Source organism: Danio aesculapii, chromosome 12 (genome assembly GCF_903798145.1).
Source record: "Danio aesculapii chromosome 12, fDanAes4.1, whole genome shotgun sequence".
In the NCBI taxonomy this organism is placed as follows: domain Eukaryota; kingdom Metazoa; phylum Chordata; class Actinopteri; order Cypriniformes; family Danionidae; genus Danio; species Danio aesculapii.
In genome coordinates this window covers 48,446,525-48,465,834 of record NC_079446.1, presented here as the reverse complement: position 1 = coordinate 48,465,834, position 19,310 = coordinate 48,446,525, and the positions used below count along the sequence as shown (strand labels likewise).

Here is a 19,310-nt window from a genome sequence, read left to right as displayed (position 1 = left end):
CAAATCTTGAATATCACAATAGTATTAAATATTACAACTGTAACAACACAGACAGCAACACTTATGCACAATCGATACCCAGCTGATTCAGTCGTTTCATAAGAGGACCGCGCTTCTTCTCTTCTTTTTTCCTTGTCAACATATAAAGGCAGGTGCGCCTCGCGTTTTTGGAATGAAAAAAGCTTGTTAGCTGTGTCGGCCACTTTTTCAACTGCAAGACATACTTAACTAGCGGGGCGATAACTTATAACCCGTGGCTACAGACACATTTGCCAAAGAAGCAAAATGGAAGAAGAATATTGCTGTTTGAAACAGACGTGTTGATACCAAACCAGCGCTGATGTTGACCTGGATCTGCGTCATAAACGCAACAAATAGGCTTTACCTTTTATTTTACAGCTTATAAAGCATGTATGCACATTAATGCAATATCATATTTAAACAACAAAACTGTTTACAAAAAGTCAACATATGCGCGCGTGTTGTTGTCTTTTCATCACGCAGCGCGCGCACTTGAACCGCGAAGGAGAGAAAGGAAACCACGTCAAGACATATTCTTTAAAATAATGATTTCTATTAAAATGTAAAAAGGTTTTGTGATTATAATAATAACAGCGGGGCATTAAATAAATGCATATTTTCCATGGAGCGAGCGATTTGAGGAAGTCTGCTATTTTTATTTGACGGAAGACAAAAATATGATTGGAAAAAAACAGCCTATATGCCGGTTATTAAAAATAATCAGTCAGTGTTTTCGATTTGTAATATAAATTAATTATTTAAGTGGAAAATAATTTAGGGCAGTCCTATTTATTTTATTTAGTTTATTCTGCTCTTCTGTGCTAAACACTGCAGGTGCGTGAAAATGCTCTGTTGTATTGTTCTATTATTAATATGTTCGTATGTTAAAATAAATCAGTATTTTAAAATGCAATATTTAATGTGTCAGACACAAAATAGACACGTCAATTTGTTTAATATAAAATTAATAGTAATCTGACCAGTTAATCGTTAATAACCGATTAATGAGCGGCAGTTGTCGGTTAGCAAAATTAACCGAAATGAGCATCCCTAAGTGAAACATTTAATTTCAATCAGGATTTTACAATAAAACAAACAGAGGTTATAAAAGATTTGAAATGACAATCTCTAAACCATCCCCACCGTTCCTCCTCCCTTCCTCGCCAAGTCAAAGGTTACCATGAGCCAACTTCAGCCCGCGAGCCCTAGTTTGGGCATCTCTGATCTAGATCTGAACACAAGCATCAGCAGAAGTTATACAACTTTTCTGACATTAAGAAACTTCTGAGCTTAATAAGAAAAACCCTGCCAAACATAATCTTTATACTAAGTGGCGTGCATGAAGAAAAGCATTGGAAATAAAAAGAAAGGTGAAGGTCATGTGATCTCTTCCTTCAGGACAAACTGAAAATAAGAGTGGTCTCGCGGCTCTCTTAACACACACGCACGCACGCACGCACGCACGCACACACACACCTCCTCAGCTGATGGGAGCCAGACGTGTGTCCTTACAGTAATAAAAGACCATCAGTCACAACATCTCTCAGTCTTAAACAGCTCTTCAGAGATCCTGTGCTGATAAATGGTTCTGTGCATTATCAAAAGAGTATAAACGCCGCTCACTGACGAGTTTCCGGGATCTTTTGATTTCAGCAAGATGAGCAACATATACAATTTAGTGCCATCCAAAAGAAGTGTGTGTGCACTGTGTCTATTTATTTTTTATATATAAATACACACAATGCATGCATATACGAGAAAGTTTATTTATATTTAGACATAAAATATACATGTATATGATACAAATTATATATAAGTTTAAATATTAATTCATTCATTTTCCTTCGGCTTAGTCTCTATTTCAGAGGTCGCCACAGCGGAATGAGCCACCAACTATTCCAGCATATGTATTACACAGCGGGTGCACTTCCAGCTGCAACCCAGTACAGGGAAACACCCATACACTCTCTCAAACACACACACACTAAGGCTAATTTAGTTCATCAATTCCCCCTATGGCGCATGTGTTTGGGACCGCAGGGGACCGTGGGGGAAACCGGAGCACCTGGAGGAAACCCAACATGTGGAGAACATGCAAACTACACACAGAAACTGACCCAGCCGGGACTCGAACCAGCGACCTTCTTGCTGTTAGGTCACAGTGCTAACATCTGAGCAACCAAATTTAAATATCTATGTGACAAAAAAAGTTTTGTATAGGTTTGTTTTTATACATGTGTTTCCATCACATAATAATTATATATATATATATACACACACACATACATACATACATACATACATACATATATATAAATAATACACATATATAATACACATACATATATATACATATATATATATATATATATATATATATATATATATATATACATACATGCATACATATATACATACATATATATACACACACACACACACACATATATATATATATATATATATATAAATATATAAAGTTACGTCTGACAACTAGAAAAGGGAGCAGACATGCAGAGAGACGTGTGGCGCTGCTGGGTGTACGATATCCCACACTCACGGGACACTCAGCCAGCGATAAGCCACTATCTGCAGGGCGAGTCTGACTTCAGCGCTGAGGATACGTGACTCGACATAAACACAGACGTTTCAGGCCCATCAGAGGAGCTGCACATTTCCTCCATGCCACAAACACCACATTTAACCCTTGAGTATTGTTCAAATTGACTACCCCTTTGGTTATGTTGGGGGCTGTTTTTGCCCCATTGACCTCCATTATAATCACAAAACACCATATAATCATGCATTCTTGATTGTTGGTGGTTTTCCCTGTTGTGAAGAGGTAAAAGGTGTCATTTTTAGTGTTGATCATCAGTTGGCAGCATTGACCCTTTATATAGGGTCAAAAAAAAAAACATTTGGAGTACTATGAAGTAAAACAACAGATTATAGTGTGTGTGCAGAAATACTCTTACTGTGTTTACTGCGCAAAGGTTTACTTATGTGGCAAAGGTCTCTCTTACACACTAACACACTACACTCCATATAAAAGCCAGACACTATACTTGTTTTGCACTGTAACTGATGATCAACAGTAAAAACTACAAATTTGACCTCTACCCAACAGGGAAAACCACCAACATTCAGGAATGCATGACTATATGCTGTCATGGCTTTGCAATTAATATGGAAATCAATGGAAGTCAATGGAATAAATGGAAGTCAATGGGGCAAAAACAGCCACCAACATAACGAAAGGGTAGTCAATGTACCCAGAATGTTTTTTCACGCATTTTCTTAAAATATGTATCAAAATATGATTTATCACCAAAAATTGTGGCCAAATTAAGTCTCAAAATCAGCCCAGAGTGCAATAAAACATCCCCAACAGCACATAAGGGTTAAAACCCCATCATTTACTCAATCAAATATTGTTCAAACACTGACGACTTACTCTTACATGAGGAACAGAGAGAAGCTGAAGTCTTTACATCCTCCTCTGAAAACACAGGTTTACACGCACATACATGAACAATACTGTGTTCTACATGTGATGCAACGTTGTGAGTATTTCCCATGTTAAAAGAAGTTCATGACTTCATATCTATCTATCAGACACCACCCGTGAGAACACAGCACAGTTATCGTTAACAGATTCATTCATGTCAAGCAGTGTGTGCAGGGCCGGTGAGCAGTCAGTGTACGTTTGGTCAATCAATTATGTTATGAAAATGTATTTTCTTGTGATAACAGGATTTCGTTGAGACATATTTTCCTCACGCATGCATATATATATATATATATATTGGAGGTGGGCGATATGACCTAAAATTAATATCACGGTATTTTTCATCTTTTGAACGGTGACGGTATAATATCATGGTATTACTTTCTATAGCAAAATAATATACATCTCAAGGAAGAACGGACAAAAGAAAGTCTCACTGATCTTCATTTCTCTGTGTTGGTGGAATAAAGCAGGCGAGTCAGCCGCACCAATTTATGAGCAGACAGAGCAGGATTCTCGCGATGACCACCAGCGCAATTCCGCTCTGTTATGAGCCGTAGTTTCAGTGTAAACTTAGTAAAGGTGAGTTTCTTTGGCGATGATGTGTACAGTGTTAGATTTTATATTTAGCGGACATTTGCGCTGAACACGCGGTGAATGCAACGCATCGAGATTCGGGCACCTTCTCTGAAAACACTCGATTGATCTCAGCTGGCGGATCAACATTTACCTCATGTCATGATCGCTGTCATCTGCGCCATTATTACTATTATAACTTTAGGTGAGGTTTGCAAACCTGTGCACTTTTCACTCTTCAGCTGTTTGCATTTCCTGCAGTAACAAAAGCTCCCTGTTATCTGACAGCGGGAAGCGTTGAGTGACTGACAGCTAATATGAACCAATACAGCGGCAGGGTAGAGCGATTCAGCAAGTTTTTAGAGAAAATCAAATCAGATTGCACTACAACCATCATATTCAGACACACAAATGCTCCCAAATATATTATGAGGGCGCATAGATTACATTTCGGGCGCTCATGCGACCAAAATGGTTGCAATTTCGAGCCCTGTAGTATAAGGACATGTATTCAGACCACAACTGAACGTTTGAAGAAAATTGAATGCCTTATTATTTAGAATTAGCTATTATTGATGTAAATGCAGCCGTTCAAGGCGCATAATTGATTTATTACGGTATTGACGGTATTAGAAAATCCATGTCGTGGCGCAATGTCACACCGGTGATGACTATGACAACGGTGTACCGCCCACCTCTAATATATATATATATATATATATATATTTTTTTTTTTTTTTTTTGCTTGTTACTTTTGATTAGCGTAGATTTCAAATGCCATAAATCTGTTTATATAAAACTTGTAGTAACAGTGCTCATAATTGGTGGGTGTGACAAAATTTTGGTTGGTGCGCCTAAACTTTTTAAGTTAGGAGCACCAGTGCTACCAAGCAAAAAGGTTATTTTCGAACCCTGATATATGAGTGTACTTGCTTTATGATGATATTATACTGTCATTCTGGCATTATATAATGAGTGACATAAAATGGTAATAATATTTTTATTGCAATATATTTTGACGCAATATATCGTACAACTACAAATAGATATCATGACAGGCCTAATTGCTTGTATCGTCACATGTTGTCAGGACATGGTGTAATGCTGCAAACTGCATGCATGTAAGCCATACAGATGGGAATGTTGCAGAAGAATTCAAACCGAATTTTTCAACCTTAAGGAATTTAACAGAAGCCTATAATGAAGCGTGTAACAGAATAACGCAGATCGTTAAAGTGCAAGAGAGACTCGTGAAACCAAGCCGAGGATTGACAAGGGAAAACACGTCAGATTCTTCATGACAGTATGTGAGCCTCAGGCAGCGTGTCCTCATTCTTCTGTGATCCTGGCATGTTAATGACTTTCCACTTAGGCAAATTATAGTGATAGTACAAAACAGCCCCCAAAAACATGACGAGTCGCTCGTAGAATGAAGGTGTTTTCAGAACAGCAGAGTATAATTGCACGCGGGAAAGACTTAGAGATCCAGAAAAGGAAAGTTTCTTACTATAAAAACACAGCATTATGGGCAGATGGAGGAACACAGGGCCGTCTGGGCGAACACACCCATGAGGTCTAACGTTTCGTTCCCAAAGCTCACGTGGACGCCAGCTCATTCTGAACATAAATCTTCTCAAAACCAAAAGCGTGAATAGAAAACCCCTCCAGAAAAGGGCAAAAGCGCAGCTCCATTCAGCACCTGCCTGTCGCTGGCGGCCAGGGTTTCAGGGCTTTTGGATGTTGCAGTGAATCAATTAGTCATATGAGCTCGCTGCGAGTTCTGGGCCAAAGCAAACTAAACCAGAGGGAGAGGCAGCCGCGGGCTGTTTATGAGCAACAAAAACATCACAGATCCAATTGTGAAACACTTGTAGAAACGAAGCTCGACTCTAAGCAAACCACGAGAGCCAAGAGCTTCAAACCCAAGTTTACAGGCCGTCGAAGAGCGCAAAAGCTGCGATCACATGCCAGAAAACTGCCAAACCCATTGGGTTAGCTTTCACAATAGCAAGCGTAAAGGACCCAGCGAAAGAATACTCAGCGGATGCTTTCATGAGACGCAGCTGCCCGACCGCTTAACATAAACACAAAGACGAGACAAGCACGACGTCTCGTTTCATTAGTGAAAATCTCCCGTTCACTTTGGACCTGCGGCTGCTCGCAAAAACTGTGAAGAAGCGTCAATAAACGGGCCTGCGCAAGAGTTTGTTTTACTGTATGTTCATCTGGAAACGGGCCGCTGGTTAAATTGTTACCAGGCAATAACCCACATTTGCACAGAGAGGCACAGCGACACACACAAAGACTGCATTCATGTGCTCTCCACAAACCCACAGATCGCAAACACACGCTCACCTGAAAACATCCTCAGCTTCATCCAGAATGACTGACATATTTTCATACACGAGTTCAGCAGAAAGTTCACGCTGCTCTTTTGCAGGGTCAGTCGGCAAAAATGACCACAAAGCGTAAGGCTAGTCCACATGACCTGTGACCTAAAGTGAATTATAGAGCACATGATGATTCGCTGAAGAACAGACTGAATTTTATGCCATTTACTGCTGTCTGTGTCTCGCACGTTTCACCTACTAAACTGAAGACACGTGTCGTGAACATCTGTGCCGTTCTTAAACACGTCTTAAAGGCATAGTTCACTCGAAAATGAAAAGGTACTCACTATTTACTCAGCCTCAAGTGGATATAAACCTTTATGAGTTTCTTTATTCTGTTGGACACAAAAGAAGACATTCTGAAGAAAGCTGAAAACCGGTAACCATTGACTTTCATGTTAGGAAAAACAAATACATTGGATGTGTATGGTTACCAGTCTTCAGCATTTTTCAAAGTATCTTCTTTGTGTCCAACAGAAGAAAGTCAAACAGGTTTTGTAAATGATAAACAAGGGTAAGTAAATGACGACAGAATTTTAATTTTTGGGTGGACTATCCCTTTAATGTCGGACCAAAATTAATCATTTATTTAAGTGACATGGACATCACAACTACACCAGACAAAGCAATTGCATTTATTTGCTTTTTATAACACACTTGCTAACTAATAATAAAAATATAACTAAATAAAAGGGTTGATTCTGAGTAAATATACATAACATTTTCTTTACATTAACACAGAAGCAGCAGCATGTGAGTACTGAAGATCTGGAATACAGAGAATAAGTTATAAATGAATTAGGGCTGCACAATATATCGTGTCAGCATCGATACTGCAATGTGATCATTCACAATACTCACATCGCAGGATATGTAACGTTTAAATCTGGATTATAGTTTATCATTTGCATGTGTTTTGAGGCCTGTGACTGTATGAGGATTTTAAAACCATAAGAAATTGTACCATTTCTAACTTTAATAACGATTAATTTCATTGAATTATTCATGCAATGCATACAACTACACAGTATTATCTTACATTTGATTATTCAGTTACTGTACCTGAATACTGTTAGACTCCTCAGAAAACCATTTAGCACTGTTTATTTCATTTGTTTCCTTTTCTTTATTGTATTTGTCTATGCTTGTATATTGTTTAGTATATTTTATGCAGATGCACTGATCTTAAAAACTGAACATATGCAGGTCATGCATTTATCTATGCTTTTATATTGTTTATTATATTTTGATCTGATATGATCTTAAAAACTGAACATATGCAGGTCATGCGTTTATCTATGCTTGTATATTGTTTAGTATATTTAACATAGATGCACTGATCTTAAAAACTGAACATGTGCAGGTCATGCGTTTATCTATGCTTGTATATTGTTTATTATATTTTGCGCAGATGCACTGATCTTAAAAACTGAACATATGCAGGTCATGCGTTTATCTATGCTTGTATATTGTTTAGTATATTTTACATAGATGCACTGATCTTAAAAACTGAACATGTGCAGGTCATGGGCTTGACGGAGGCTTCAGTCAAAGGATTTGGAAAGGTGTCCTTCAACTATTTAAAGTTTTCAGTGTAGTTGCATGATTTATAATTAGCATTTAATGTCACACCATATTTTTTTTAAATACATGGATGAAAATAAAGATTGCCATTGACTGAAATAGCCTCTAAAATTAGCCCTGACGTATTTATTAATGATTTTACGATTTTCCATTTAATTTATAAGAGCTGTAATTTATTGAACTATGCTTGGGCGATAAAATCCGTCTCGATATTTTCACGTGATCAAGTGATATATATAAATAAACCGTAGAAAATCTAAATATTGCCATGTTAGATTTTTTCCAATATGATCTGAATTACTTTATTGTATTTCATTATCATAATAACAGATAATTGATGCATTACTTCATTGATATTCTCAAGCTTAATTCAACATTTGGTCAGCACAGTTGCAGGAGTGTGTTCGTTCACAGATTCTTGGTCAATCTCCTGTGATTCACGATCTTATGAAGCACTTCCCTTTCAGAGCCTAACGTCTGCTTGCCATAAAAATATGGAACTGGCCATAACTGAAAGTCAGCGAGCTCATAAAACAATCTTGTGATTCAATAAGGGAACTTCCAGTGCGGTGCATGCGTTCACAGTCGCATGCATTACGTGACCTAGTTATCAAAATCACAACTGTAGCGCAACAAAGGTGCAATCAGACAAGGCCCGCCAACAAAGTCCAAAGGCCTTTCAGCTGATCAGACTCAAGACAGAGCAACTCATCGCATCTATAGTCTAGTCCGAAATTATTCATACCCCTTAAAAATTCTGACTTAAAGATATATTTTTACTTAAAGTTTTGTTTTTCCCCCACAATAAAGCCTCTTGTATGTCGTCGTCTGATCTTTTGGAAGAAGCCGGTATCATTTCCAGTCAAAAACTATTTAATAAAAGTAACCAAGTCAGAATTTTCCAGGGGTATGAATAATTTCTGACTTGACTGTATGTGTGTGCATATATCAAATCCTGAGGTTTACTTGTTTGTTTTCATTTCAGCATGTTCATTTCATGAGGTAAATAGATTTTGAATGATGGACATTTGAGAAAATGATTAGAATTAAAAGATGTCATTTCTATATTATTACATTAAATTATTATTTTTAATATTGTATAAATAATTTCGAGCTTGATTGCATTTAAATATATATAAAATCCAGATGTTTAATTGTTTTAGATATAATTTTGTGAGGTAAAACGATATTGAATAATTGACATTTAAGAAATTGTTATTTATAAATTATTATATTTAATTAATGTTGTATTAATTAATTTCTGTCTTGACTATATATTATATAGGTAGTCAACAAATGAGTAGTCATAAAAATGCTTCTTTTGTAAAACACCATTTTTGAAGGTATAAAAGTTATAGTTAATAATATTATATCATTTGATAGTTACTAATAGTTTGATAATATTCTGAAAATATAAGGGGTAACTAACTTAATCAATTGTTTCACTATTTTACTGAATTGTACCATAAATCCATGGGAAATCTATGGTGTGACCTAGCAAAACTGAATTAAAACTCTTAATAATACACACATAGCGTGTGAGCGATTTGTCTTTATTGTTGGAGATTTATCCTCATATAGCACATTTTATTTTATTTTAAATTATGAATAATATATTTTTTCTCCATGATTTGTTAGACATTTCAAATAAATAAGGGCGTCACACCAAAAGACAACAAATCTTAATTTTATAGTAATTAAAAAATATATAAATATGTAAATATTTCTGAGACGAAAACTGAACATGTGCAGGTCATGGGCTTGACGGAGGCTTCAGTCACAGGATTTTGAAAGGTGTCCTTCAACTAATTAAAGTTTTCAGTGTAGTTGCATGATTTATAATTAGCATTTAATGTCACACCATATTTTTTTTTTAATACATGGATGAAAATAAAGATTGCCATTGACTGAAATAGCCTCTAAAATGAGCCCTGAGGTATTTATTAATGATTTTATGATTTTCCATTTAATTTATAAGAGCTGTAATTTATTGAACTATGCTTGAGAATAGGGCTGGGTGATAAAATCGGTATATTTCATCACCCAATGATAACACCATTGTCAATATCGATTAATAAAAAAAGATTCGGTATGTAGTTTCGGAATGAAGTGCTATAGATTTATTAAAATGTGTCTGCTATGCCAATAAGCTTAGGGTGTAAAGCTGCGGTCACACTACACTTTTCTCCCCACACATCTCCAATGATACGCACGCGAATGCATCAGACCGGAAATGCAAGCTTGTGCGACAACTTTCGCAGTTCGCTGCGTTGGAAAGTTCAAGCTTGGTGAACTCTGACCTGCGAAATCGCATCACACGATTGCGAGAGACCAATCGAAGATCAAAACATGACCTCTCTGGACAGAAATTTAGAACATGGACCAATCGCTTGCTTTTTAAATTTTGTTTAATCCCGCCCCTTTTCATGGCGTCGTACAAAAGAATTCCGCATGCTCAAACTCTAGCATGACATGACGCGCATATGAGAGCGACGCACAAATGTTGTGAACTGCGCGCATTTTCCAGCCGCACCGAGTTGAAAAAAAAAAACATCTGAACTTTTCCAAATGCTAAAAACATCTGAAAACTTTTCCATCTAAACTTTTCCGAATGCACGATTCTTGCAAGTAGAACCAACCAATCTGCTTCACAATTTCTATGGAATATACACATTTCAGTAATAACAACAGTGTAATTACCTCAGACAAACACAACGCATTCAAACACTGCAGTGCTTTTTACTTTTCTCCTTAAACTTGCATCGGAGCTGCAGCAATCATTTGTCCGTTTGTCATCCTCTGAGAAAATGGTTAATGGTCACCTAGTTATGAGAGACGCCAGGGGAGCGTGAGCGCAAAGCCCATTGTAAATGGTCAAGGAATCCACGCACACGCGCTTGTCACTTCAGGTCAGAATAACAACACATGAGTGCGAAAATGAGTGCCGTATAGCAGCAGTGAGAAGACTGTTAATAAAAAAGGATGTAAGGATGTCGCCAGAGTGGCATTTGGTTACTTTTCTTGTACATCCCAGCCATCAGCACCCCCTCTGAAAGATTTTTTTAGCGTAAGGGTGATATATTTTGCAATGGATTTGTAATGTTCAGCATGTATTTGAATACTCATGGTTGGTTCCTTAACTTGAAAGCTCAGATTTGATGATCATAATATGTGTTGTTGACAGAGTTTGAGGTTTACTGCATCATTATTATTCACACCTTAAAGTTTGCTTTGATTGTTCAGCATTCACACTTTACCATTGCACACACTTTGTAACATTTTATTTACCACGTTTAAGAGTCTCTTTAACACTTTTGCTTATTTTATAATAAAGAGATCAGATATTGTTTAAATATTTTTGTTTTTGACTATTAAATCTATTTTCCTTAGTAATGTTGGTAAATTAAAATAAAGTGGTTAAATAAAAAAATCCTAATAGTCCTAAATGGACTGTTTAAAAATATTCAATAATTATCGATATCGAATGACATGAAACATGATATCGTGATCATTTTTTTGCAATATCGCCCAGCCCTACTTGAGACAGTCACACCATAGGACAGTTTAGAGATTTGCTTGACAGTGAAAATGCAACGTCACGTCAACAACAAATGTCTGAAAGCAGAATAACACACACAAACATAAGCAGAAGGATTTGAACAAGTGTCTAAAAGTGCACACCATCACTTACGCAAAGGTCAAAATCTCCCTCTTCTATGTCAAAGGAACAGTAAAACCTGTTCTGCGCTCGCTTTCCAATGTCTAACAATGACAAAATGATGTCTATCGCCCAGATACACCCAAGCATTCACTGCAAACATCAACCAAAACAATTCTCTACAATAGGAAATGAATTTGCCCTGAGTGAAAATGTTGCAGAAACACAAACAGGCAGCTCTGCAAACACAAGTAATCAACACGTTTCAATGAGGTGAAAGGCACAGCCGGCTGGTTTGGTCAGAACAGAGTCACCGTTTACCATGAAACACACACACACACACTGCGGGCGCTGTACACACAGGACGTCTGCCAGTTCAGCGGAAAATGACGGCTGGAGGTGAGAAACAAACACACATTCATAGCAGCGATGGGAGGAAAAACTGGCTTCCCCAGGAACAGATTGTGTTGCATGTCACAACGCTTCAGTGCATCACATGCAGCGGCTCAATGCAAAACAAGACCGGCAGAACACGCTTACTTGCAGTTCCTCTCCGATACTCGCCACTAACTTGGGCAGAAGTGAAAAATCCCTCATTTGCATACGGCCTGTTCACAAACTAACAAGCTGCTCTTGTGCTGATAACTGGATAAACACAACCCGGAACAACTCTAGAGCTGCTCGCATTGTGATTAGTGACTTATTGTGGCGCTCTTTTGGTTTATGTTTCATCACTCAATACTACTCATCACTCCTGTTACATCTAATAACACTGAAAGCAACATTAAAATACTCCAAATTCTTCATTTAAATAGAAAAACACTAGTGAATGCTGAATATCTTAAGATATTGAATATTGTAGAAGTACTGAATGTATTGAAAATGGTTTATAGTCTAAAAACTATGAATGCTGAATTTACTATCATACTGCTTCCTTTCAATGTGTTTAACACTATGAAAACTGAATATCCTAAGATACTGTAGAAGTACTGAAAACGTCATAAATGTTTAACAATCTAAAAATAATGAATTCTGAAAATCCTAATATACAGCCAAAGTACTGAATACTTCATACATGCTTATTAGTCTAAAAATTATCAATGCTAATTATCTTAAGGTGCTGAATACTCTAGAAGTACTGAATACTTTGAAAATGCTTAATAGTCTAAAAACTATGAATACTGAATATCCAAAGACACTGAATACACATTGAACAAGTTTAGTACTCTGAAGACAATGAAAAGTGAATGTCCTAAAATACTGAATACTCTAGAACTTCTGAGTAACTCAAAAATGTTTATTGCTATTAAAGCAATGCATACTGAATATACCGAATACACTAGAAAACATCTTAAATGTTTAATACTGTGAACAATAATTCATTCTGAATATCCTGACACTGAACACTCAAAACAATACTGAATAGCAAAACTGAAAGCACTGAACAGAGTAATACTCTTAAAATAATGAATACTGAATATCCTATGATCCCAAATCCTATCAACATGTTTAATACCCTCAAAACAGTGAAACATTGAATATCCTAATATACAGCATACTCTAGATGCACTGAAAACTTCATAAATGTTTAATAGTCTAAATATAATTAATGCTAATTATCCTAACATACTGAATACTCTAGAAGTACTGAAAACTTTGAAAATGTTTAATTGTCTAAAAACTATGAATACTGAATATCCTAAGACACTGAATACACATTGAACACGTTTAATACTCTGAAGACAATGAAAAGTGAATGTCCTAAAATACTGAATACTCTAGAACTTCTGAATAACTCAAAAATGCACTAGAAAACTTACTCTAGAAGTACTCTAGAAGTACTGAAAACTTTGAACATGTTTAATTGTTTAAAACCAATGAATACTGAATATCCTAAGACACTTTGAATCTGTTTAATACTCTGAAAACAATGAAAAGTGAATGTCCTAAGATACTGAATACTCTAGAAGAGCAGAGTACTTCGAGCATGTTTAATACTCTAATTCGGTAAGAATACTGAATATCCTATAATACTGAATCCTAAATACATGTTTAATACCCTCAAAACAGTAAATAACTTCATACCCTAAGATACAGCATACTCTAGATGCACTGAATACTTCACTAATGTTTAATAATCTAAACATAATTTATACTAATTAACCTATGATACTGAATACTCTAGAAGTACTGAAAACTTTGAAAATGTTTAATAGCCTAAAAACTATGAAAACTGAATATCCTAAGACACTGAATACACATTGAACACGTTTAATATTCTGAAGACAATGAAAAGTGAATGTCCTAAAATACTGAATACTCTAGAACTTCTGAATAACTCAAAAATGCACTAGAAAACTTACTCTAGAAGTACTGAAAACTTTGAAAATGTTTAATTGTCTAAAACCAATGAATACAGAATATCCTAAGACACTTTGAATCTGTTTAATACTCTGAAAACAATGAAAAGTGAATGACCTAAGATACTGAATACTCTAGAAGAGTAGAGTACTTCGAGCATGTTTAATACTCTAATGATCATGTATACTGAATATCCTATAATACTGAATCCTAAATACATGTTTAATACCCTCAAAACACTAAATAACTTCATACCCTAAGATACAGCATACTCTAGATGCACTGAATACTTCATAAATGTTTAATTGCCTAAACATAATTTATACTAATTAACCTATGATACTGAATACTCTAGAAGTGCTGAAAACTTAGAAAATGTTTAATAGTCTAAAAACTATGAATACTGAATATCCTAAGACACTGAATACACATTGAACACGTTTAATACTCTGAAGACAATGAAAAGTGAATGTCCTAAAATACTGAATACTCTAGAACTTCTGAATAACTAAAAAATGCACTAGAAAACTTACTCTAGAACAGGGGTGGGCAAACTCGGTCCTGGAGGGCCGGTGTCCTGCACAGTTTAGCTCCAACTCTGATCAAACACACCTGCTTATAGATAATTAGTGATCTTAATGACACTAATTAGCATGTTCAGGTGTGTTTGATTAGAGTTGAAGCTAAACTATGTAGGACACCGGCCCTCCAGGACCGAGTTTGCCCACCCCTGCTCTAGAAGTACTCTAGAAAAATACTCTAGACGTACTGAAAACTTTGAAAATGTTTAATTGTCTAAAACCAATGAATACTGAATATCCTAAGACACTTTGAACCTGTTTAATACTCTGAAAACAATGAAAAGTGAATGTCCTCAGATACTGAATACTCTAGAAGAGTAGAGTACTTCGAGCATGTTTAATACTCTAATGATCATGAATACTGAATATCCTATAATACTGAATCCTAAAAACATGTTTCATACCCTCAAAACAATAAATAACTTCATACCCTAAGATACAGCATACTCTAGATGCACTGAATACTTCACAAATGTTTAATAGTCTAAACATAATTTATACTAATTAACCTATGATACTGAATACTCTAGAAGTACTGAATACTTAGAAAATGTTTAATAGTCTAAATGCTAAACTATGGATATGAAAATATTATGAATACTGAATATCCTAAGACACTGAATAAACATTGAACGCGTTTAATCCTTTGAAGATAATGAAGAGTGAATGTCCTAAGATACTGAATGCTTTAAAACTTCTGAATAACTGAAAAATGCTTAATGTTATTAAAGCATTGCATACTGAATACACTAGAAAACTTCTTAAACGATTAATACTGGGAACAATAATTAGTTCTGCATATCCTATGACACTGAACACTTAAAACAATACTGAATAGCAAATCTGAAAGCACCGAACAGAGTACTTCGAGCATGTTTAATACTCTAAAAATAATGAATACTGAATATCCTATGATACTGAATCCTATCAACATGTTTAATACCCTCAAAACAGTAAACACTGAATATCCTAAGATACAGCATACTCTAGATTTACTGAATACTTCACTAATGTTTACTCTAAAATTATTGAATGCTAATTATCCTAAGATACTGAATACTCCAAAATGTTTTAGAGTCTAAAAAAATTAATACTGAATATGCTAAGACACAGAATAGACACTCTGAATGTGTTTAATACTCTAAAGACGTTGAAAAAAGCAAATGCGCCAAAATACTGAATACTTCGAGCATGTTTAATACTCTTAAAATAATGAATACTGAATATCCTATGATACTGAATCCTATCAACATGTTTAATACCCTCAAAACAGTGAAACATCCTAAGATACAGCATACTCTAGATTTACTGAATACTTCACTAATGTTTACTTTAAAATTAATGAATACTAATTATCCTGAGCTACTGAATACTTGAAAATGTTTTATAGTCTAAAACAATGAATACTGAATATGCTAAGACACAGAATAGACACTCTGAATGTGTTTAATACTCTAAAGACGATGACAAAAGTAAATGTGCCAAAATACTGAATACTTCGAGCTTGTTTAATACTCTTAAAATTATAAATACCCTATGATACTGAATCCTATAAACATGTTAAATACACTCAAAATAGTAAAACATCCCAAGATACAGCATACTCTAGATTTTCTGAATACTTCACAAAAGTTTAGAGTAAAAATAATGAATGCTAATTATCCTAAGATACTGAATAATCTAGAAGTACTGAATACTTTAAACATGTTTATTACTCTGAAAGTTATAAATGCTAAAAATCCTAAGACACTTTGAATTTGTTTAACGTCCTAAGATACTGAATATTCTAGAAGTTCTTTGAGGACGTATAATACTCAACAAAATAATAAATACTAAATATCCTAATACTGACAATTTTAATGTGTTTATCATTCTGAAAACAATGAATACTGTATATCCTACTAAATAAGATACTAAATACTGAATATACTAAATACTCTAGAAAACTTCTTAGTCTTCGTTTAATACTGTAAACAATAATGATTTCTGAATATCCTAAAATACTGAAGACTCGAAACAATACTGAATAGCAAAACCGAAAGCACCAAACAGAGTACTTTGAGCATGTTTAACACTGAACATGTTTAATACATTTAAAATTGTGAAAACTGAATATCCTAAGATACAGGACACTCTAGATCTACTAAATACCTCACAAAGGTTTAGTCTAAAATGATTGCAAATTATACTAAATAGTCTAGAAGTACGTTCAGTTTTAACGTGTTTAATATTCTGAAAATCCTAAGACACATTGAACTTGTTTAATACTCTCTAAAACAATAAAAAGTGAATGTCCTAAGATACTGAATACTCTAGAAGTACTTTTAATACTCTAAAAAAATACTAAATATCCTGTGATACTGAATCCTTTCGTTTATCATTCTAAAAAAATAAATACTGTAAACCCTACTAAATAAGATACTAAAGATACTAAAGCTTCTGAAAAACTTAGCTTCTACTAAAACTTCTGAATAACTCAAAAATGTTTAATGCTATCGAATCAATGCATACTGAATATGCTATAAAACTTCTTAAATGTTTAATACTATAAAAACATAATTAATTATGAATATTTTAAGACACTGAACACTGGAAACAATACTGAATAGCAAAACTGAAAGCACTGAATACTCTGAAAGTGTTTAAAACTGTAAAAGATCCTGAATGTTCTGCAAATATTGAGGTGTGCAGATGCCGTAGTTAATACTCGGTACTTTATAATCAGCTCTGAATTCTTGTCAGTAAGTTAACGTTAATATTATTTCAGCTCTTTCGTGAAGTTTTACGAGTTTTCAGATCGAGCTGAATAGTTTCTTGTTTTAAGGTTTGATCGTCAGGTCGAGTTTTCGAAGGTTTTCTAGTGAATTTTGACCGTCTGCTGCTGTTGATCGAGTCTGACGGACTTTTATTCGGTGTCCATGTGAAAGTTTCTACGCGCTCTGGGAACAAAAGCTTCTACCGTCCGCGCGCGTCGCGGGAAACTCGCTGACGCACAACGGCTAACAAGCCCTCCAGATCACATGGGAATACAGCGAAGTTTCTCGGTTACACGGCGGTATACTCACGGAACAGCGGCCGGCGGGTCTCCGGTAAACACGACCGCTCAGATCATCTTCATCCCCGCGCGCGTCCACCGCTGATCTCCCGCTACCGCCGCCGCACGAGCCCGCTCATTCCCAGAGACAGCAGCGGGGGACGCGGAACTTGAGAACAGCACAAAAACCTGCAAGAATACACGCCTGCACCACTTCAACCGCACCACAACAGAATAAATTTAACTCTAAAATATAAGGTTTGCTTTATGATGTAGACACTTGCGGATCTGATTCGTATTTCTGATTATGATGAAAAAGCTACACCCCTAGCTCTGAATAGACTCGGCCGACAGTCACGCAACACACATCAGTTCACAACCGAACAAACGCACAAAACATAACACGGAAAGTTTTGTTCACCGATTAACAACTCTGAGATTAATCTCGTTTATCACATTAAATCAACGAGTGTTCACATTAATGTCTTAATATTTAATTAAAGTGTATATATAAACAATAGTAGTAAATGCATGGATAGAGGAAGGAGCAGAACTGGTCGAACTCCTTTTAATCATATTTATAAATCATTTTTAATGTTTCCACAATGTGACAATTAGCTCATAGCTTTTTATAACTTGTTCAAAATTAGTCTTTCCTGATCCCAGATTTATTACACTATACATAAGTATTATGCATAAAATTGTACCATCTTCATTGCTAGGCCTCACGTTAAACCACAGAATAAAACACAATAAACAGATAAATACTGTAACTGTGCGCTCATATTGTGAAGCTGTTGTTCATTGAGTCTAAGATTGATAATGAAGCTGATTAAATAGGACTTTTTGGAAAATTCCACTGTTTTGAGTTTGTTGTCCCTGAGAGCCGGAAACTGGTGCGAGTTTAGAGATATGCACCTCCATCTGCAGGAGAAGCTGAAAACTGCTGCCCACCAGAGAAGATCAACACTGATCCATCGGAAAACATCTGAATCTGATGGTGAGAGAATCTGGCAGCATATCACTCTTCACATTCACTTACTTCAGAGTCAGAAGTCTACCTCATAACAGTGCAATAATTATTTTTAACAAGAGGGTTACTTACTATTTTACATGCAAGCGATTGTTTACTATTTCATTCATTTATTCTGTCTTAATTAATTGCACATTTCTTTTTAATCGCTTTGTTTTTCTTTGTACCAAGCGCTTTAACAAGAAGCTCTGCAATTTTATTTTATCTTAAATACAATGACAAAAAAGTATTCTATTCCATTCTATTAGATTAAAACTAAAGACACATCTCTTTACATTAGCATACACATAAAACAAATGCATTTGAAATCTAAATCCATTAAAGGATCATTAGTCTGCATTATTTAGGGCAACCAGAGCCGGTAACACTTCCTAAAAGACTTTATCATTTGAACGGCATCTACACGTATGTTAGTCTGTTTTTCATTATCCTGACGTCTCCATAATCCTAGACCAAGCCGTATCCTGAGCAGATGCTGTGATGGTCATGGAGGAGTGGAGAGTGTGAGACTGATTCCTGAAAGACCCCAGTGACAAACGAGTCTCCGCATTGATACCGTGGACC

At 35.6% G+C, this 19,310-nt stretch overlaps 1 protein-coding gene across 1 annotated transcript in view; it reads right to left on the bottom strand.

The window, feature by feature from the left end:
* The window catches only part of fam53b (family with sequence similarity 53 member B), a 44,261-nt gene extending 26,374 nt beyond the window's left edge, over positions 1-17,887 (bottom strand). Inside the window, exon 1 of the mRNA XM_056469853.1 lies at positions 17,745-17,887. The gene's annotated coding sequence lies outside the window, so the exon portion shown is untranslated. The remainder of the gene's footprint in view (positions 1-17,744) is intronic.
* Positions 17,888-19,310: the final 1,423 nt, after the last annotated feature.